At 39.5% G+C, this 22,844-nt stretch overlaps 1 long non-coding RNA gene across 1 annotated transcript in view; it reads left to right on the forward strand.

Moving 5' to 3' along the window:
• The window catches only part of LOC125691673 (uncharacterized), a 173,271-nt gene that overhangs the window by 71,620 nt on the left and 78,807 nt on the right, over nucleotides 1-22,844 (forward strand). The window contains exon 2 of the long non-coding RNA XR_007376202.1: nucleotides 14,426-14,555. This is a non-coding gene — a long non-coding RNA (uncharacterized LOC125691673). The remainder of the gene's footprint in view (nucleotides 1-14,425; nucleotides 14,556-22,844) is intronic.

Genomic DNA, 22,844 nt, shown 5'->3' on the forward strand with positions numbered 1-22,844 from the left:
GCAATTATAGGCCAGTCAGCCTCACCTCTGTCCCTGGAAAGGTGATGGAACAGCTTGTACTGGATGTCATCTCCAGACAACTGGAAGAAGAGGAGGTTATCAGGAGTAGTCAGCACGGGTTCACAAGGGGGAGGTCGTGCTTGACCAACCTGGTAGCCTTCTATGATGTTGTCTCTGGCTGGGTGGATAGGGGGAGAGCAGTGGATGTAGTCTACCTTGATTTCAGCAAGGCATTTGATACTGTTCCCCATGACGTCCTTATAACAAAGCTGAGGAAGTGTGGGATAGATGAGTGGACAGTGAGGTGGGTTGAGAACTGGCTGACGGGCAGAGCGCAGAGGGTCGTTGGTGGTGGTGCAGAGTCCGGTTGGAGGCCTGTAACTAGCGGTGTTCCTCAGGGGTCTGTGCTGGGTCCGGTCTTGTTCAACATCTTCATCAATGACCTTGATGAGGGGATAATGGCCACCCTCAGCAAGTTTGCCGATGATACGAAGTTGGGAGGATTGGCTGACACGCCTGAGGGCTGTGCTGCCATTCAGCAAGACCTGGATAGGCTGGAGAGCTGGGCAGAAAGAAACCGGATGAGGTTTAACAAAAGCAAGTGTAGAGTCTTGCATCTGAGGAGGAATAATTGCATGCACCAGTACAGGTTGGGGGATGACCTGCTGGAGGGGAGCTCTGCGGAAAGGGACCTGGGTGTCCTGGTGGACGACAGGTTGGCCATGAGCCAGCAGTGTGCCCTTGTGGCCAAAAAGGCCAATGGCATCCTGGGGTGCATTAAAAAGAGCGTGGCCAGCAGGTCAAAGGAGGTGATCCTCCCCCTCTATTCTGCCCTGGTAAGACCTCATCTGGAGTACTGCGTCCAGTTCTGGGCTCCCCAGTACAAAAAAGACAGGGATCTCTTGGAAAGAGTCCAGCGGAGGGCCACGAAGATGGTGAAGGGCCTGGAGCATCTCCCCTATGAGGAAAGGCTGAGTGAAATGGGTCTGTTCAGCCTTGAGAAAAGGAGACTGAGAGGGGACCTGAACCAGCTCTATAAATATCTAAGGTGTGGGGGGCAGAATGGCGAGGCCAGACTCTTTTCAGTGGTGAGTGGAGACAGGACAAGGGGAAATGGCTGGAAACTGGAGCATAGGAAGTTCCGCACAAACATGCGCAAGAACTTCTTTACAGTGAGGGTGACGGAGCACTGGAACAGGCTGCCCAGGGAGGTGGTGGAGTCTCCTTCTCTGGAGATGTTCAAGACATGCCTGGATGCCTACCTGTGCGACCTGCTGTAGGGAACCTGCTTTGGCAGGGGGGTTGGACTCGATGATCTCTGGAGGTCCCTTCCAACCCCTACAATTCTGTGATTCTGTGATTCACAGAAAAGAAATATTTTCCTACTGTCATTATAAATCCTACTTTGACAGGCCTTGAATTTCTTACTTTTCAAATATTATTTGGTTAAACACTGGTTTCTTCAGTGTGTTGTTTAAAACTGCATGGTATATTAGCAAAACACAGGAAACTGACCTTGTGTAAAAACACTGATATCAAGGCAATACAGGGTAAAGAAGCAAATGAGCGCTGATATTAGTGGAATTTTTTGTTTCATACTGTTCAAAAATACAATCCTAGGCTCTTTATTTCTTATTTCACTAATGCTGTTATTTTAGTTTTGCCGTTGTATGTACTTAAGATTCTTAAAAGAGGAGCAGGCTGTAAATGACCAAGAAGGGGAGACTGTTTGTGAGAAGTCAGATTTTTCAGGCCAGACTTTTACATGAAGTGAGACCATAGTGGCAAATATCCCTTTCTGAGATCTTGACAAATGGACTTGTAGGGTACTTTTACTCACTATGCCCATTCATTGCTTTATTTTGCCTACAGAAATTTGAAATGAGAAAATGAAGAGTCCAGAAAGGTGAATAGCTCAGTGTTGTAGCACAATCCCTTTTCTTCTACATTTGCATGCAAATTGATCTAGAAATCCATCAGTTGACTCTGTTAATGAGGTCAAGAAAAACATGCAGAGTTAATCAAACCCAGCTATAGCTTTTATTGGTTAACTGTCTCCAGGGATGAAAACTCAGGAACGCGATTTTTCTTCTGTGCATGCAGAAACACCTTGCCAAAACAGTGGTATCAGAATTTAATTTCATTTAAGAGCTGCTTCTCTTTTCCCTTTTGCACAAAAGTTACCCATCCATGTCATTCCTGTCATTTTAATTGAACTTGTAGACATGACTGGCATGTGGTAAAATTTACTCTGCTTGTATAACAATAATAAATTTTTGCAGAAGGTTTGATAAAGAAACCTGGGACTTTCCAGAGAAGAATAGTAAGGAACTGGGGGAGGTGGGGGGAGTAGAGAAGAAATAGTTTCATGAAATATAGGTTCACCTGCCAGTCAGCTTCTCTGTTTTATGCATTTGTTCTTGTCATTTTGCAGCCTGTTGTTCCTTAATTATTCCAGACACCATGCCCATCATATTCTGAATTATAACTATTAATCAAATGGTTCAATCTTTTCCAGTCTGTCTTTCAGACAGGATAACGTTCTTAGTTATTTTTACAGCTCCTCTGGTTTTTCGCCATATACTCGCGCTCTGAAATGCAATGTAGAAATAAGATTTATCTGCTTGAATCCTTGAAGGATATTAGGGAGGAAATTAATTTTAACTTTGAATCTGATTATCCCTAAAAGATTAATTGACATTGCTAGTCGTGACCATGTGGCCTGAATAAAAGCTATCATGGAGAATGTCTGGATTCATAAGTATTCTAAACAAAGTTCTGCTGTAGTACATATATTCTTGAGAATTATATTCACAGTGGCCTCCCAAGTTTAAGATGCAACTGGGGAAAAACTGGGTGCTCATTTAGGCACATGTGTAAGTGAAAATAGTACTGAGAGTTTATCAGAGATGTGATTTTAATTATGCAGGTTGTGCAAAGTCTGTGGTTGAAAAGGAAGAGTCAGAAGTAACAAAAATTAGATAACTTTTATGCCATCTTGCATAGTTTTTAGATTTTAAGTAATGAGGACTCCTGTTTTCTGATTATGAAATGAGTCTGTATTAGCCATTTTTTTCTCAAGTGTTTATACTTCTTTTGAAAACGAAATTTGAAATATAGTAAAATGATCTAGCTGAGATGGAATTAAATTTCTAAACCAAAAGTACTGAACCAAACTGCCTGAACAGTTCATGTATTTTCCTTTAGATAAAAAGGCACATAAAATACAATTAGCCACAGTAGAGATCAGATGAACAGATTGTCCCCTACCATGGTAAAGAGAATATAACTGCTTGGATACTGAGTAGTACTCCTTCAATAGTCATGAATGTTGTCAAGATTAAAAGTATTATTTAGAGATTTTAATAAGTAAATTAATTTAGGTGGAATGGTGTCTCAAATTCTAGAGATGCTACTAAGAATGTTCAAGGTTGTCACTTTGAATATATAGGCCACTGAAATTAGCTTGAGTTCATAGCTGGTAGAATCAGATATGGTAAATTCTTGGAAATTAGCAGATTATAAAGAATGAGAGGTGGCAGTAGGATGATTTAGGTTAAGGCAACACTTAAAGTGAACATCGATCAGAAAGAACAGCAGTACTGAAGCTGAAGAAAGCAACACCAAGGTAGACAAGATGCAAAAATTGAAGTTCGTAGGAAATAACCTTATCTTCGTGATTGCATAAAAAGACAATCTTAGCAATATTGTTCAGAAAGAATGGGCAAACTTTGTATGTACAGTTTTGGGGAAAGCTCCAAAGCAAAAATGAAGTCCAGACAAGTGTGACTCCAACACACTTCTGTTGGCTCTTATGGAGGGTGTAAAGGGAAATCTTGAGTCAGAATAGTATTTCTGTTTTATCTATATTCAGCCTAAGCTTAACATATACAACACCACAGGAATTTTCAGCAAGACAAACTGTGAGTTTAATTGAGAGTTACTGAGAGAGAAAAGTTTGGGATAGAAAATGGATCCACATGTTGTCAAAACAACAGTTAAATTATCTATGTTAAGGATCTAGTTAACAGGTGTAGGGCTGTAACTTTCATATAGTTTGGAAAAGCTGTATTTTAAACTTGAAATAAGTTTCCAAATATTAATTAAATGCACTGTGGTGATTTGGAAGGAAAATATGAAAGACTTGGTTTTGCTACCACAGACTTGTAAAACAAAAGTTCTTGTATCAGTGGCATTACCTTGCTTTTATTTCTGTAAGTAAAAGAATGCTCAATCTCTCAAAATCTGAATAGATATATATTTGGGTTATGCATGTGAGAAGTTTCTTATTTCATACTTCATAATTAGAACTAAAGCCTTTGATAATGTGATAAGTGGCCCAAAAGGGGGTTGCAATAATAATGTCTAACTAATTACCTACTGTATAATAAAAAAAAAACCAAGAGGAACAGACACCTGCATAATGCAAGCCTTTCGAACAGATGTGCCCTTATTAATACGCATGAATTGCCTATTAAAACTCTGTGGTGACATAGAACATTTTCCACTTTACGAAGGATACCCTCCCTAACCTTCAGTTTCCATGTAATTATAAGCAAGAAGAATATAGAAATGGTGTGACTTTCCTCTTTTGTCCACTGTGCAGAAAAACATGTTTCCTTAGCCCTCTGAGATTTTGAAGTCGCAATTCTGCTTCTCCTGTCTTTTGTTGTTTTTTATGGAATATTTTTTTTCTGAAGATGTGACAGTAAGTATCATTCAATGGAAATATTTTTTCAGTAATGAAATTCAGCATTATAAATATCCTGTTCTGATTATTATGGATATAACAAGCAATGGTGGTATGGAAGAGTTTTCTTACAAATATCAAAATAGCAGTTACAGAACTGTGTCACAATTAAAAGTGAGCTACTTGAAAATATACTTCAGTAGACAAACAACTCATACATTTATTAATTAGGATATTATTTTATATATTAATAGCCACTTCCTGACTCCAGCATGTTTCGCTACAGATAGGCTGTGAAGTTTCATTCTGTGTGAATGCACGTACAATATTATACATGTAGCTGGTCCCATTAATTTTATTGGTATTACTCATATCTTTAAAATTAGGTTTATGCGTGAGCAAAATAGATGTCTAAAGCATTACAGATCTATCTCTTTAGAGATAGACACTAATATTACATGCTAATATTAACCACAACTAAAAATTAAATATTTTCCATAGAAAAATATTTTTAAAATCTCAGATTGAAAAAAACAGTTTGGGGAAGAATGAGCAAAATGGAGGAAATCAAACACAAGAATCTGAGTTCAGTGGTGGGTTTTTTTGTTGTTTTTTTTTTTCCCCACGAACAACATAACTGAAATGTTATGAAAAAGGGTTTGCCTGCCATTTGGCCCAGCTAATTCTGCATTCATATGTCTTTTTTCCCTTTTCTAAAGGTGAAATTTGAATGAAGGAATACTTTGGACACTGTGCATTTTCTTTATTTATCTGAGGTACTCAAACACTAATGTAAAAATGGAGCTATCTCGAATGCCAGTCTTCCATGTTCAAAACTATGCTTACGAAACCGTTACAGCACATGTAGTACTGGGACGTTCATGTTTGTGGTATTTTTTTGTGTGTGTGTGGGGGGGGGGGGGTAAACTCTACTGAATGGATTAATTGAATGAAAATGAAGAGTTTTAATCTTCCTTTTTTGCAATATATTTCTGAGTGTTGATGGACCTTGTTCAGTTTCCCCTGTACTGCAAAGGTAGGTGGAGAGTTGGGGCAGTTCACAGTAGTGGACCTGATAATATGCTCTATCTTCTAATTCCCATTCCATACAGCATGGTTAGAGCAGATGGACAGGAGGCCTAAAGATGGGCCCCAAGATACACAGCCATGCAATATCTTCCTTCAGGTGTAAATATTTCATCTTTCTAGGTGGAATAAAAACACTGAACTGTGACTAGCACTGAAATAATCTGCTTGCATTTACAGAAAGGTGGAAGAAAAAGCTATGCCAAATGTGAGTTTTCCTCTAGCCCTGAAATGAAGCTTAGGGTAGGGTGATACCTACGCTTTCATTACCACTGTCCAGGTTTCCCTGCGTCTGTTTTTTTTTTTTTATTGGGAGTACAGGAAAGCAAAGCCACCTGGTAGTACTGAAAAAGGAAATCCCTGTTAGAGAAACATGGTAGAACTTTATTCGTGACAGACAGTGATGCCTTGAGTGAGAAGGGCTGTACTTGCTCAATACTATGCATTCAATCTTTCTCTGTTTTTAGAAACTTCATGAAGCTTCAAATTTTCTGTAACGCAATTTAGTTTCACGTGTTTTGTTTTTTAATGCAATTTTACTTATTTCTTTCCAAGATTCATGATAAGCTGAATTCATTCAGCTACAAGATGATGATTAAGTTAGAGTGCATAAACAGAAAAAGTTGACCACAGATGATTCCATTTGGGATAACAGGAGCCTTCCTTTCAGAACAGCATGTTGTGCATTTCTGAAATATATTTGACAGCATCAGAGCACTACAGTGAAGTCAAAAGATAGTTGAGGTTTAGATATTTTCCGTGTCTAAAATATTTTTATTGTGACAAGTAGTGATTAGATTAAAAAGGTCAAACTGAATGTTACATTATGCACTGTAGTAAATGTAGACAGATGTTAAAAAATATATTCATAGAGAGCATGTGTATATTCATTCAGTGAGAACAAATATATTCAAATATATACAAGAAATCTACTTCATCCATCTAAGTCGTTCTGAACTGAAGTACTCACCATTAAAAAGCCTGCAGTTGTTAATGCCTATCAGACAGTGGGAATGAGAATACCTCAACTTTGTTTTCCATTTGGGGTAAAAATATTCTATAACAACTGTAATAATAAATAAATAAAAAGAGGAATATATGGAGTTAGGGATCTTTTGAAGCAGGTCTCACAACTTGCTGTGTAGCTACTTGCACTTCAAGATTTTAAAAATTGGTAATGTCTGCATGAAGATAACGTGATAGCTGCTGCTACTCTGCCTGAGGGTCCTGCTAAAGGATGTTAAAGGGACAACACGTACAAGTGGGAGACTAAGCTGAGCACATTGTGATTTTTTTTTTTTTTTTTTTTTTTTTTTTTTTTTTTTTTTTTACATAGTGAGATGTAGTTAAGACTTCATCTGCTTTCTTTCCCTGCTTAGCATCTGGTCTTATTATCAGAAGTAGCCTGCTTATGTTCAAGTATGTATAATCCATACCACAACAGGAGTTGTAAATTAATAAATTTGTGCGTGGTCTGCTGGCGGTGAACTCTAATTCAGATATTTATGTATTTACTTTTCTGTGGCTTATTCACTCTGTTCATTGCTATTGCCCTCAGGGACACATTTGCTCTCAAGGATTTGTCATCTGTCATCCAGAATTCATCATAATTTTGTTGTGCATTAGATTTGACACAACTGTGATGAATACTCAAGTTGCTGCTTACTATTCTGTGAATGCTGCTTAAATTTGTACAGTCTGTATTATCCTGGTGACGCATATAATTTTGATACCACTTTTTTTAATCTAGAGGGCTGAACGTGTCCTGTCTTTGGTCTCTTGCCAACTGTAGTGAGCTTTGCTTTCCTGAATCACAAATGACCCTCAACAGAAAGCTAATACGTGCAGTTGAGAACTCAGATGACCAGAGCAGTTCTATCCTTTCACATAGAGGTGGGATCAGGCTATTTTACATTAGAAGGTAACATGAACAAGTGCTGCTCTGAAAGTAATAATGCCTACTATTTTGCTTTATTGGCTGCTGATGTCAGAGGTGGATGTTGGTTGTAGAGGTTGGACATTCCCACCAAAATCCCATTATAATTTGTTGCCGTGAAACAGCTGATGGTAGAGGGGCAGTCTGAAAAAATGTCTGATACAGAAGCACATATGATTTCCCTGAATGCAGAAAAAAGGGTACCCATTCATCGATGCTTGCTAAATATATATGAAAACCAATGAGTGGATGTGAGCACTGTGAGGGGGTGGGTGGTGTGTTTCAGCAGTGGTGATAGTAATGTCAAGCCACGTTTCAGACAGCCACGTACAGCTGCAACAACATGAAATGAAGACTATCTCAATCAGCTCATCAGTGTGAATCTGGATTATGACCATGAATCTGTGTATGGAGCTGAATATCAGCTTCAATGCATTGGAGATGATGGTGGCAGTGTAATATCATTCTGTACTAGTCTGTGCTAGGTTATCCACTTGTACAGGAAAAGAAAGCACACCATACACATTTGTCAGGAGCTGTCGAACAAATATGAGTCTGATGGAGACAGCCATGGCCCTCAGTGGGTAAAGTGATGTGCACTGTCTTTTGGGATAGGAAACAAGTGATCCTTCTGGATTTCCTTGAACCTGGGCAAACAGTCAACTCAACTGCTGTATTGTAAGATGAAGACTGCAACTCCCAGAGTCAGTCCAGAAAAGCCAATGTTTCATTTAAAACATGATAACACCAAGTCTTATATATATTTGAAGACCATGGATCTCACTGCTGGTCTTGGCTGGACTGTCCAACCACACCTATCATGTAGTCCAGATCTGGTGCCTTCTGAGTTCCATCTGTTTGGACCAATGAAAGGAATGCATGGAGAATGTTTTCCTAATAAAAAATGCTGTCATAGGAATTGTGAAAGAGCCTCCTCTACTACTTCTACTAGATTTTTACAAATGTGGAATGTAGACATTTGTTTGTCACTGGTGACGTGTAGCTAATGGTGGTGACTATTTTGAAAAATAGTATTTTATAGCTGAGGATTTGCTCTATTAAATATTGTTATTGTGCCCTTTGTATCTGTTATAGTTCCCACAGAAATAAAGAGGAGGCATTACTATTGGAGCAATTCACATCATTAATTCATCTAAGATCTTTATGATTCTAGAAGAATTTCTTTGGTCCAAACCATTTCAGCTGTGTGTTCCTTAAGTTGATACATCGGGGAAGTAGGACCTTCTTCCCTGAATTTGCTCCTGTTTCATAAGGAATAACATCAGAAAGTTAATTCATGTTACCATGTTACTGCTTCCTTGTCTGTAATGAGAATAATCTACCCTATATATATTCCTATACATAAGAAGACTTCTTGTTAAAAGGAGAACCTTTCTGCAAGATAAATAAGATAGATTACAGATCTCATGTGATAACATCTGATAAGCCACACATACAGCTACAGAAACAAAAATGTTTGTATGCAACAGAGTCCAGTATTCACTTTCACAGCATGGAAGAAGATATATGAATTTCATACAAGTCAGTATTCTTTCCAAATTAGAGATGCTGTGCTCCTAGGTACAAGTACTCATTGAACACAGAATGTATCTGCAGCACCCATGCCACATATAAAATAGGACTGTGGAATCTTTCTGATGCAAATTGGAGAATGATTCCCTGTGTTTAGTGCTTCCCAAAAACAAGGAAATATATGTTTATTATTTTATTTTTATTACATACAGTTAAAAAATATTATGTTGTTTTAGTCATGCCTGTAAGAATTGAGTGCATTATAAAGTTGTTCTTGACTGTATCTTGTATAAGGAATAAGTTGGTTACTTTGTGGATCCTTCTCTTATTGTAATGATTTGTATCTAGACCTAGAAATATGGGATTAATCATTGCCATAGTTGATTATATTGGACACATTGTTCAAAACAAAGATGACCGAATGAAAAGGTGTCATTCAGCTTAAGGGCACCATTGTTTCAACTGAATATGCAGCTCTTGAGGTGTTCCTAACATTTTACTCTTTGGGGTCAAAGCAATTAAGGCAATTCTCCATGGAACCAATGCATTTACGTGCCCTGTATTTTCAGTATAAAATGTTAAAATCTCTAGTGTCATCTTTTGCATACTTACAAATACATTCTCCTTTCCTGAAGGTTTAGAATTAATGTATTATTTGCATTTTATACCATTAATGTTAATATTCCATCATGTAGTTTTAGGCTGGCAAGGTCATTGTAAGGTATATCTAATGGCTGCTTATCTTTAAAGAAGGAAAGAGCAGAAGATTCTAGCCTGCTGCTAAATTCTGTGTTTTAGGGCAACAGTATCATAATGGTAATATGCTATTACAATCAAATGGGAGGATAATGTCTACTGACATGTTATCTTAATGAATTAATGTGAACTCTCCTTAATTAGATATCTATATCCAGATAATATTTCCAAATGAAAGTCATCCTATGTATTGCATGGCTTGGGTTCTGTAACTGAACACTGCATAAATCAGTGTCTGTTGCATAACAGATGTGATTAAAGATCACTGAAAAAGGAATTTTTCACATAATAAACTTGATCCTGTACCCCCATCTCAAATAAAATTACGGTTGTCTTGATGAGCAGTTGGTTTGCATACATTTTTAATAATTTTTATCAGTGTTTGAAAGGGGATAGTTGGCATTTCACTTGTAGAAGAAAATTGCACAGTGAAATGATGAATGTTTCACCAGAATCTGTAAATCTGATAAAACTGTAAGATATAGAATCATAGAATCATAGAATCACTAAGGTTGGAAAAGACCTAAAAGATCACCCAGTCCAACCGTTCACCTATTCCCAATAGCTCCTACTAAACCATGTCCCTCAACGCAACATCCAGTCTTTCCTTGAACACCCCCAGGCTCGGTGATTCCACCACCTCCCTGGGCAGTCCATTCCAGTGCCTGACCACCCTTTCTGAAAAGTAATACTTCCTCATGTCCAGCCTGAATTTCCCCTGGCGTAGCTTGAAACCATTCCCCCTGGTCCTATCCCTAATGACACGAGAGAAGAGGCCGACCCCCAGCTCACTACAACCTCCCTTCAGGAAGTTATAGAGAGCAATAAGGTCTCCCCTGAGCCTCCTCTTCTCCAGGCTGAACATTCCCAGCTCCTTCAGCCTCTCCTCATATGGCCTGTGTTCCAGACCCCTCACCAGCTTCGTTGCCCTTCTTTGAACACGTTCCAGGGCCTCAATATCTTTCTTGCAGTGAGGGGCCCAAAACTGGACACAGTACTCGAGGTGCGGCCTCACGAGTGCTGAATATAGGGGAACAATCACCTCTCTGCTCCTGCTTGCAACACTGTTTCTGATGCAAGCCAGGATGCCATTGGCCTTCTTGGCCACCTGGGCACACTGTCGGCTCATGTTCAGCCGAGCATCAATCAATACCCCCAGGTCCATTTCCTCTACGCAGTCCTCCAGCCACACCGCCCCAAGCCTGTAGCGTCGCCTGGGGTTGTTGTGGCCGAAGTGCAGGACCCGGCATTTGGCCTTGTTGAAACTCATTCCATTGGCTCCAGCCCAGCTCTCCAGCCTGTCCAGATCCCTCTGTAGGGCCTCGCTACCCCCAGGCAGATCCACACTTCCAGCCAATTTAGTGTCATCTGCGAATTTGCTGAGGGTGCACTCAATGCCCTCATCGAGGTCATCAATAAAGATATTGAAGAGGACAGGCCCCAGCACCGACCCCTGCGGAACACCACTCACGACCGGTCGCCAGCTGGATTTGACTCCATTCACCACCACTCTCTGTGCCCGGCCCTCCAGCCAGCTCCTTACCCAGCCAAGAGTGTACCCATCCAAGCCTCTGGCTGCCAGCTTCTGCAGGAGAATGCTGTGGGAGACAGTGTCAAAGGCTTTGCTGAAGTCTAGGTAGACCACATCAACAGCCTTTCCTTCATCCACCAGATGGGTCACTAGATCATAGAAGGAGATCAGGTTGGTCAAACAGGACCTGCCCTTCATAAACCCATGCTGGCTAGGCCTGATCCCCCGGTCACCCTGCACATGCCGCATGATCTCCCTCAAGACAATCTGCTCCATAACCTTCCCTGGCACCGAGGTCAGGCTGACAGGCCTGTAGTTCCCCGGATCCTCCTTACGACCTTTCTTATAAATGGGAGTCACAATATGTATGTAGTCTTATAGTATGTCTATATAGTCTATATATGTAGTCTTCCTCTTCCATATTCCGTCTCTATTAAAACACTCCAAGAGTATAATAAGGGCAATAAAAATTAGAGCTTTTTAAAGCAAAGGTAGTGCAGTTGAGCTCATTGTGAGCTGTAGGTGTAACAGAAATTGTGCCTCAGTGTTTTAAGATGAGTCTTGATTTCCCTCTTCTGTGACAGAGCAACGGATACTTATCTATTTTCTATATGAGGTTATTCTACCAATGAATTAAGCATAGCAGAGATACATATCTGACATGTGAGAAAGTGAAGCCTGCCATGTGAAAGAGTAATCAACAGAATAGTCTCACCTAAAGGGCTGGGTTGTCAACCCTGTGCACTCACTGACTAACCATCCTGGGCCCTGAAGCTACAATAGGAGAAATAGGGATGACTTCTCTCCAACACAGCACTGCACTGGCAGGTTGAGGCTGTGACCTCTGCTACAGCCTGAGGGTAGCAATAGCTCTTGTTGCTTATGAGACCCCTGTTCAGAGGTAGAAGTGGCTGCTGCTTTAGCCGTAGGGTAGCAATAAGTCCTGTGGCACTTGAGACCCTGAATCCCATGTAGAGAGAATACTTGGTATAGCTGCAGGCATGAAGTCAGAAAATGTGCCCTTCCACCTTTTTAGCTTAAATCCTATCCTCATTCTTTGGAGTGGTGTAGTCAGGTCTTCTGTGCCTCATTCTGTACTTGTGTGTGTATATGTGTGTCTGGGAATGGGTAAACATGCATGAATTCATCTAAAAGGAGTGTGAATAAAAACAATTTAACGCTAACTACTGGGATTGCTAGCTTTGATTTCAAGTATATAATTAACTGCTTTGAAAGTTGAGCGGTAGGACTCCACACAACTGCAATAATTCAACAGCTAGTCACTTCATTAACTATTACAAGGCAGAATAGAATCCAGCCCCACTATAGGTGTGTAGCTGGCAGGAGAAAAAGCAGCACTCTCTTCTTTTATACTTAGCCTTGAATAATATGGCTTCAGGAAGCTATGAAATTGAATTGTAGCAGTCTAATTGATTAATAAAGAGGTTTTTTAGACAATATGTTTTAAAACCACAAGATGCATTCATTTTAATATAGGACTTCTGATGCACAAGCATCTGTGTGGTATATATAATATTGGATGTAGGATGCAAAACAGAAAAAGTTAGATGCTGAGGCCACAAAGGAAGTTACTGTGTTGTTGCAGCTTCAACTGGGAAGGCTATGAAAAAGCTATGTATTCTCACTTCCAAAGTGCTGAAGAAAATAGGTAACACTGTTCCTCACTCCTACGCAAGAATCCCATTATAGCCGAGGCTGATCAAATTGTTGTGATATCTATTTCATAGTAATGGTACAATTCAATCTCCTTCTGTAATAAGAAGTTAATTCAGGCAGTCTCTTCAGCAAGGTTAAATCTTCATTCTCTTTTGTACACTGCTGCATTTTTGAATCTTCTTTTTGTTAGAGAAATATATTGGGTTCATTGTGGGCATTGTGTTGTGGGATATCACGTGCATAGCCTTCATCCAAGAAAAGCCTTTTTGAACTAATGAGAGGTAAGTCAAGCCTGTATGCTTGAATATTTGCAATGATCTCATAGACTAACTCACTTTTATTTGAAAGATTGTCAGCAAAATTAGCAGCACTGCGATTTGCTCTGTTTTTCAAAGTTTCAGGCTCTCAAAACTAAGATCCTTTCTGTTCTGCCTAGGGCAATATACTCATAAGCTTGCTTCCTCAGCACAAATGTTCCCCTTCCCTGATCACAAAGTTGTGACATTTAATTCATGCTGTTTGAATATATGTACTTAGCTGGTGTAATCAGTACCAATGGCTCTGCTTTCAGTGAAGCTGCAACAGCTAATATCTGACATTAGACTTTGATGAAAGAATGCAAACTCTTCAGGAAGCATCGCACCCTTTACACAGTGATGTGAAGAATTATGGAGAAGATTTGTTGCTCCGCACTTCTGCATTTCATTTTGAAACAATAAATAGAAGGGCTAATTGAAGTGCTTAGCTTATCTGAATTTGCACCAAGTTATAGTGGTTGTGAAAAAGACATTAAACTTCTTAAGATTTGCTCCAACTTTAAATGTATATTCATAGACCTACAGCTTGAATATATGTTCTAGCAGGGACATTGTAATGCACTTTCTCATGCCAAAAACTATTAATAATATTTTAGTATTCATTGACAAAAGCTAGCTAAAATGCAGGTACTTTTACTCTTTTTCTCTTCCAGTTCTATTTCTTGTTTCTCATTGTCCATCCCTCAAGTCATTTCCCGTCAACCAAGGAATAATTACATGTATGTTTTTGTTATCCGCTACTCAGTTTATGCATGTAGCTGTAAATTCAAAATGCTTGAGTAACCTATTTCAGCAAACCAAGTATGCACCACGTTGTTTTCTTGCTGAGTAGTATAGTTAGATGACAGGATCCAACTAGATTTTCCTTCATCTTTATTTTTCTTTTGGAACATCTTTAGAGCTGACTGAAGAAAAGGATAAATGGAATAAAACTGGCCAACGTCAGAGGATGTCCTACATCAACTTACTTTCCTAGGTGATTCGTGCTGCCTGAAAAGATTAAAAATCTCATTAAAAGAGAGGAGTGAGGTAAGTTTCTTTTGACATTATCTTTCTACACATGGTGAACAACTATGTCATTTCTAAGGCTGTCAATATACTTGGCTTTGTGTCAGATCATGCTCCAGTGAGTGTGTAATGAATCTTGCATTGTTACTACTGCATGTAACTTCCAATGTAGTTTTTACTTTATTTAGTGGATGCATTTTGAATACCAACTTAATCATACACTCATAAATAGGTTTATAAGGCAACCAAACTGTATTTAGGTTAAAGAATGGGTATCCAGGTATTTTACGTTTGCAGCAGAGTAAGCAGGTGTCCTGTACCAAGCACAGTTTGTAACGAACTACCTGGTATAGGGAACCTGCTTTGGCAGGATTGGACTCGATGATCTCTGGAGGTCCCTTCCAACCCCTACGATTCTGTGATTCTGTGAACTATAACTTTGCACTGCAACTGGTGCTTGCAATTCTATAGAAAAAGTAAAACTTTGCAACAAATTTTCCATACTCATGCTTATATTTTGATGTGACATCTCCTTTTGCAATTCATCGCCTTTGTAGCAAAAAAAAGAAAATTATGTATGTATGAATTCCATGAAATATGAACTTAGTAAAGTGAGATATGAGCTTTAAGATGCTGCTAGACTGAAGATATCTTACCTCTAAAATACGACATTATTGAATTGTTTCTAAATCTGGCAACATTCCACATATAGCTTGAAATATCTGGATTTATATTCCCAGTGTTTCTGAATTCCTTAACAGCTACAGTTCTAGTGAGAATATACTGAGATTTAATTTGCCTGTAAATCTCCTTTGTCCTATGCAAACATATGAGATTATTGAGAGTATTGCTTCTTTTAAAATACAAAAAGACACACTTTGCCTAGATTGTCTACGTAAAACCCCATGTGCAAAATACAAGTGGAATAGAGAAAATGCACCCCAGAATAATTGGAATAACTTTGAGTATGAGCAGTGTAAAAAAACGCATTGTAGCTATAAATAAGAGAAGGCAAGAGATCAAAGTCAGTGATCAGTTCATTCCACTGAAATCAAGGATGTGAGTAGGTAGATAATTTTGCCCAGATAATTTTCACCACAAGTGAGGGTTTAGTAAAATCTGCACAGTGATGAGTGAGTGCTCTTCACTGAGAATTTTGTGTCAAGTTGCAAATAAGGATTTTGAATGGTAAATGTCAGCTTAGCAGAAGAGAAGACAATTCCCATCTGCTAGCTGATATCTTGATCCTTTGAAGGGCAATTCCTTTCCTATTTTCTACAAAGTCTGGAAGGAGTATATGTTGTACGCTTCTATACTATCAGCTTTTCAGTTTTGGTAATATAACTACTTTTATGCAGCAAGTGTAGTAAAGCTTATTTTCACATGTAGCTGATAGGGTATCTTTATGAAACGGAATTTGAATTTGGTTTTTGAGCCACACATTTATGAAGGAAAAATGCTATCTGATATTCTTGTGTAAAACCTTCTGTTCTATGTATTAACATGTGATGAGTCAGATTCTGGGTGTGGGTAGGCATCCTTTGTGTGTCTATTTGTACACAAGTGCTGTTGTTTTAGTGTGAGAGAATGAGTATACTTGAGAGCAATAGTCAGCAGGGAGAAGGCAAGTGGAGCAACTGCTGTGGGAGTGGAGCACATCAGAGTATATCTTATTTAGCCCTATTTTCAGGTACAGGGGAACACACTGATAAAAGCTGTGCAGAAGATATTTTGTAAAGCTAGGCTAGCAGGGAACAGACAGCCTGGACTTTAGGGTCTTGCATAATCTGTCCTGAAGTGTAATCTGATAATGAGTGAGTGTAATCTGATAGAGAGGAGCTGCTTAGTATTTAGCTATGACAGTGTTTTGGTGTGAGCCATGCCTGCCATTATAAATTCCCTGCATTCAGATCTGTACAACCGTTCTTCAGTTTGTCTTTAGGATTTCACAGAAAACTGAGCCTGAAATTTGTGATGCAGGAAGAGCAGGTTGACTTGTTTAGCTAATCCCACACATTATGCTCCTCTGGGAGAGATTGATCTCTGTTAAATGGATTTGTCGTTCACCTTAGACTGAGTCTGCTCTATTGAGTAGGCTTGAGTGGAAAATGCTCTAGAAAAACACGCTGTAATGAGGAAAAATGACCCTGCATCTCTGCCTGCTTTCAGGTACTTTTCATTGCTCTCCGGCCTGGGTCTCACACTAGGCCAGCCCAACCATCCCTCTCTTGCTAGGGCCTCAGAAGAAGGGAAGCATCCTTTCATCAGTGCCACTTCTTTCTGTTTGGGTGATTACCCCACAGGGTACTATACCAGGTGGAGTTGTCTCCAGGGCTGGGCAGGGACCGAGGCAGCTGACCTCACACTGGTCAGAGATGACTCCTGCTTTCCCAAGGAAAGGGCTTGCTGCCTTACTTGCACTGTGTCTGTGGAGCTAATGGCATTGGGAGTCATTGCACAACTGGGTTATTCCTTTTCACCAGGAGCTGTCATGGCTAGGATTGGCCTGAGGGAGCATGACTCATTGCACTCTATATCCTCCTGAAGGGAGGTTTTGATGAGGAGGGGCTTTGATCTCTTCTCCCAGGCAACAAACAGGACCCAAGGAAATGGCCATTTGTGCCAGGTTTAGATTAGACATTAGGAAAAACCGTATCTCTCAGAGAGTGGTCAGTCACTGGAATGGCTGCCAGGGAGGTGGTGGAGTTGCCATCCCTGGCAGTGTTCAAGAGGGGTCTGGATGAGGAGCTATGAGACATGGTTTAGTGCTTGTGGTAGCAATGGTAATGGGAGGACGGTATAACTGGATGATCTTGTAGGTCCTTTTCAACCTTGTGGTCCTATGATTCTATGACTAATATCGTGGGGTGTCTCGCTCCAATTTATAGAAGAGAGAGGAGGTTGCTTTATTATCTATATACTCGGCATGAGATTAAGAAACAACGGTTCAAATGTTGGTCCTACCAGTTTATTACAAATCTTAATTAGGGAAATGGGGAAGGGGAGGATGGACACTATTATGAATTAGTGTAATGGGGAAAGGGAGGAGGGCAATAGAAAAGATAGAAAAGAAGAAGCAAGGAGTCTGTATAGGAAGCAAGAGGGAGGTAGTCACCATCATGGATCCAGCGAGGTTCGTAGTTCAGTCTTTGATCTTCAGTAGTGGTGGGTCGTCGGGCATTGTTCTGTTGACAACAACATGGCGGACCATGGCGATGATGGTTTTTCAATGGTTTCAAAGTGGTCGAGTCAGCTCTCTTTTGAGTAACAGCTCAAACCCAAGGTGGTTGAGTCAGCTCTCCTTGGAGTGACAAGTTCTGGCTCGGGTTCCTCAGCAGGAAATTCCTTTGTTCTTATCTTCCCAGCCTTGCCAGCAGATAAGAGGAAGCAGGGAGGCACCAACTTAGCACATGAAAAACCTCAGAAAACAAGCTTTGAGCCAAAAAAAAAACGAAGAAGGATTCTCAGATGGGGGTAGCCAAGACTTTGGAGAAATTCATGTATAGAATTTACATGTAATTGTTGCAATCACGTTGGTTCATTTTGCACTTATTTAAAATAGGTTTCTAGATCTTTGTAGTCATGTTTAAAGAAAGCTTATCTGAACTGTTCAAACAAGCAGATCTCACAATTGTGAAAGAAATGTCAGAAAATCCAGAAGCTAAGGTCTGTACAGGGGCAAGTTATTTGAAAAAGAGCCCGCCAGCCATTCCTGCTGAGTTGACAGGCAAGTAAAAGAAACTGGGATCCTGCTGAGCAGTGCTGTGCTGTCCATGCCCCCAGTGTCCGAGAAAGCTGCAGGCAGTGAGGTGAGGCAAAGTGGCATTGCCCAGCTGGGCTCAGTGGGACTGGGAAGCTCTGTACAACTGTGCTTGTGAGGCCCATTTGCTTGCTGCTGAGAGCACTTCCAGAGATCATAAATAATAGCTACGTAGCTGTTTACAAACTTCTGCATATTCTCTTCACCATCCATCCAAACTACTTAACCTCAACACGTGCAGCTAATGGGGAGTATACCTTGCTACTCCTTTGCTTTAAAAAATTCCCTCTGATAGCTGATTGAGGCTGATTTATACGTATCTTAACCATTATAATAAATTACAACAGTTACAGTTCTTAAAACAAAACACAAGGGAAACCTGTACAAAATAAGATGGTCAGTGTTATAAAATCATCAGACTGTGGATATTTTTTCAAAGTGACCTAAAGAGGAACCTCAGATTTTATGAGGACTAGGACCTATAAGAATTACCCTTTTTAACACAAGAACATACTTTGTCATCTGATTTATAATCCTGGTTCACATTTCCAGCCGCTTGCACTATGTTAAATTGTTAAAATAGCTTTTAAAAGCTGTCTACAGTAGGATTTGAAAGTACCTTGTAATGGTCAGAGGATCAAACAATTTCTACAGGAGTAAAACAGCAGAACAGTTGTGAGAGGGAGGAAGAATAGTTAAAAATGCCTGTAGTTTTGTCTAGAAATGAAGTAATGGAGTACTTGTGTGTGTCTGCATTCATCCTATTAATGAGGTGTAAAAATTGTGATACTTAAGAGGGGAAGGCAGGAAGTTTAGAAAAGAAATTTCTCCTATAAATCACATGGAGGGGTCTTTTTTGAATTGTGAAACTCCAAGGTTTATGGGTATACTGTAAGCACACAGAAAAACAGAAGGAATTGGAACCAGGATGTTAATAAGGTTTGATCGTGGAGGGAACAAAAAAAGAAGAGGAGAGAGAGAGAAGAGAAATATAATAATGTCTTGAATTTGAATAACATGTTAGCTAACAGCAATGGAAAGAAACATCAATTCAGAGGGAAAGAATGCAGCCAAAATTGCATTACTGAATATGAATCATAGAATAGCTAGAGAGCAAGCCACGTAAGGAAGTAGCAATGACAACAAAAGACTACACACTTCACAAGGATTCTACCATAGAATAACTTATCTATTTCTATAGTTTTTCTACCAGTGTAATGTAATTCAGATCTTTCAGAACAAAATAAATATCCAACTAGAAATTATGACATTTGAAAACAATTTTTTAATATGACTTTGGTTTTGCCATCAGCCTTGGCTACACTGGTGCACACACATATTCGCTTCACTTTCCTAGATCATCTATTATGTCAAGAAAAGATGTAAGGTTCGTATGGGACTGCCTTCTGTACATATATGTTCTGTTTACATCTTTTTTGACTTTTCCATCAGAAGTAATTCTATAGCTTTGCAAAATTTTGCAGATTTGCAAAACATGCCCAAAATACTAAAGTGAGATGTTTGTCTTTTTCTTTTTATTCATATTTAATTTCTCCCCTATTTCTCATTACATAAGATTTCACTTTTCCTTCCTAACTTTTATCATGCTTATGGAGGCCATTTTGGTGCTGCTTTCAATCTATTTGATTGCTCTAGCTCAGCATGCCTTGTCATAGCTCTCACTAATATGTTCAGCGTTTTTTCCCTAAGACACAGCTTGTTTTTGTCAATCAGTTCATTTTTCCATTCTCATCTGTAGATTCTCTGCTGACTCCTGGTGCCTTACTTGATGCTATTACTCACCCAGTTACATTTCTTTCTGTAAAAGTGTCAGATTCTAGCCTGTTTTATACCTTTCATGCTGTTCATTTCCATGGTAAAATCACAAATTAGTTCTCTCAAAAAAACAGCCATGGAATAATTAAAGTTTAATATTATCAAATCATTTCCTTTTTTCCAGTCCCTTGGCAAAAGGAATTGAAAGTTCTCGTTGGAATTCCAAAATGTAAATTATACTGAAGTTGATAAATACAAGTACTTAATTACCTTTTAATTTCACAGAATAATTTAGTCTCAGACTTTTCATTTACAAGGTTCTTAACCTGGTACCAATTATTTTTCATATAACCAGCTGATAAGCATCCACTACAAATGACTCTTAAAGACCATCCACTGGTAGCTATGAGAGACTGAGGGAAGCTCCTCTGAAAGAACCCATGTTAAGTCAGGTGGTTATTATAGGTTATATTTGTATTGATGAAAGTGTCTTTCCTGTTGGGTATCACTGAGACCAGGTCAGCAGTTCAGAGCTATCCACCCAGCATTGTGTATCCATAGCAGTGAATTAAATGGGGTAGGTACCCTTCTCACATGCTGGAACTGGATTATGGTGACTATTACACTGGCTAAGGTGACCCAGCCTGAGCTTGTGCAATCCTCAATGTGCAGTTTGCATAATGGTATACTCTAATGTTAGTTATATGATAATAATATAATAAGTAATATAATAATAATATTAGTAACACAAACATAATTGTTCACAGTGAGCATCTGTCTCAGATCTCCCCAAGGTTTCTTGCAAAATTAAGACGGTTCAGTAAATTAGTTTTAAAATTTTGAATATCTAAAATGATGTGAGTCTTTTGCTGTAAGCCATCAGCATAGTGTCTTTATGTTATTGCCACAGGTACAGAGTTGAACCTGCATGTGCCTCAAGGACAGCTGATCAGCTCATTTCAATACAGACTGGAAAAAATCCTAACATGGATATAGCATAGCTAGTCGGGGAACTGATGAGCAAACTGGGGAACTAAATTACTTTTCTGAGGAGCCACATCCATGAAGGTTTCAGGCCTGATGCCCAGCCTCTTGTCTGTACAAAGCTCTTGAACTTTGTTAGTTAAGCACCTTATTTAACAGGAAAGAAAACCTGTTTTAGGAAAAGGAGCATTTAATTGGCCAGGAACCAGGGCAAGTATATGTTCCAATTGTGCTTTCCCTTTGGTTGCTTAGGAAGTTCCAGACTGTTAGGCTAGCTAAGTGCAGCAACTGTAAGGTGGGCTTGCAGCAGGAGCAGGCCAGGGCTAAGGGCTGTGGTGCCACCAGGGCAGGGTGTCTGGCTGCTCTCTTGCATCCTGTGCTGCTTGGCAGTGGTGCTCACCAGCTTACGTGTAACTCACCTACTCCATTGCTTTCTGGGCTAAAAGCTCCGAGTCTGCAGCAGACCGTGTACAGTCCAGGTGCATGCAGAAGTGTCTAGCTCTAGGTGCGTGAACAATCTTGTCTCAAAGAGTACTTTTCCTGCATTCGGAATAAGGCATTTGCTTGTGCCTGTGGCTGAAGGGTGCCAGAATCCTGCTTCTGTAGTCACACCATGTTACGTCTGTCTTTGATGCCTACTGTTATTTCCAGAGGAAGAGTTTGCAAACACTGGGCCAGATTCAAATATGTTTATTCATGCTAGGTATCATGAATGCTGCTTGCTCTGTCAGCATTTCCTTTCACTTGCACGGGGCTCTTTGCAAAGCAGCTCTGCTTGATGTGAGTACCCACATCAGAGGCTGGTAGCAATGCCTGTGAGACCATGCAAATCCCTGTCTGAGCCACTGAGCTCTGGCAGTGCTAAACCAGACTTAGTGTCAAGCTCCCTGCTACTAAGTGCAATGCATAATAATATTCACAGTACAAGACGCAAAGTATTACTTTCCAGCTTCACACCATTACTAGTAATTAAAGGATAATGGTAATCATTTGCCAGTTTATGGGACAATAATCTCCTTCCCAAAGGGAAAAAGCTCAAGACCAAGGGAAGCAAATAATTGGGAAGAAAAACAGGGAGGATATTGTTCTTAGTGCTATGAGAAGAAATAGTCAACCCAGATGTTTCTGTATTTTCAGTTTAAAGGTAACAAACTACCTATTAGGAAGAAAAACGTCCATCCTTCTGTTGATTTGCTTTTATCCTACTGTGCTTTCAGGGCTGAATTAATAAATTCTTTACCTGGAAAGTTTACAATCCTCTTTATTGAGGATAATACTTTAGAAAAAGTCTAGTTGTATCTGTGTAAAAAATGGACATTCAGCCTCTAAAACTGGAGCTACTGGAACAAAGTCAACAATGAAACTACTTTTCTTCATGCTGATGTAGGCATGGTTTTAACAACCCACAGACTTCTTCCTTAGTTTTCAAATTGCTTGTAGTTACTTTGTTGTAGATAATAACATCATTTGGAAAGTAATGGTTTGAAGTAGTTAAGAGGGAATATACTGGAGTGCTTTGATGCTGTTACCTCTCACAACTAAGTGCTGTCTACCCAGAAGAGACACAAAAAAACTCAGAGACAAGTAGCAATCCAAAGCTAGTATTATTTAACGAAGAAATTAAGAGGGAAGGGAAAGAGGCCCTGAACAGAAGCTGAGCAAAATAAATAGTTATCTTGCCAAAGACATTCTCAGTGAAATGAAATTTAAGATAGTAATGGAAATCAGAGTCGTTCAATGGAAAAGATCTAGGAACATCTTCCTTTCCAGATGGGAAAGTCGAAGTGAAA

Source organism: Lagopus muta, chromosome 4 (assembly GCF_023343835.1).
Source record: "Lagopus muta isolate bLagMut1 chromosome 4, bLagMut1 primary, whole genome shotgun sequence".
NCBI classification, from domain to species: Eukaryota; Metazoa; Chordata; class Aves; order Galliformes; family Phasianidae; genus Lagopus; species Lagopus muta.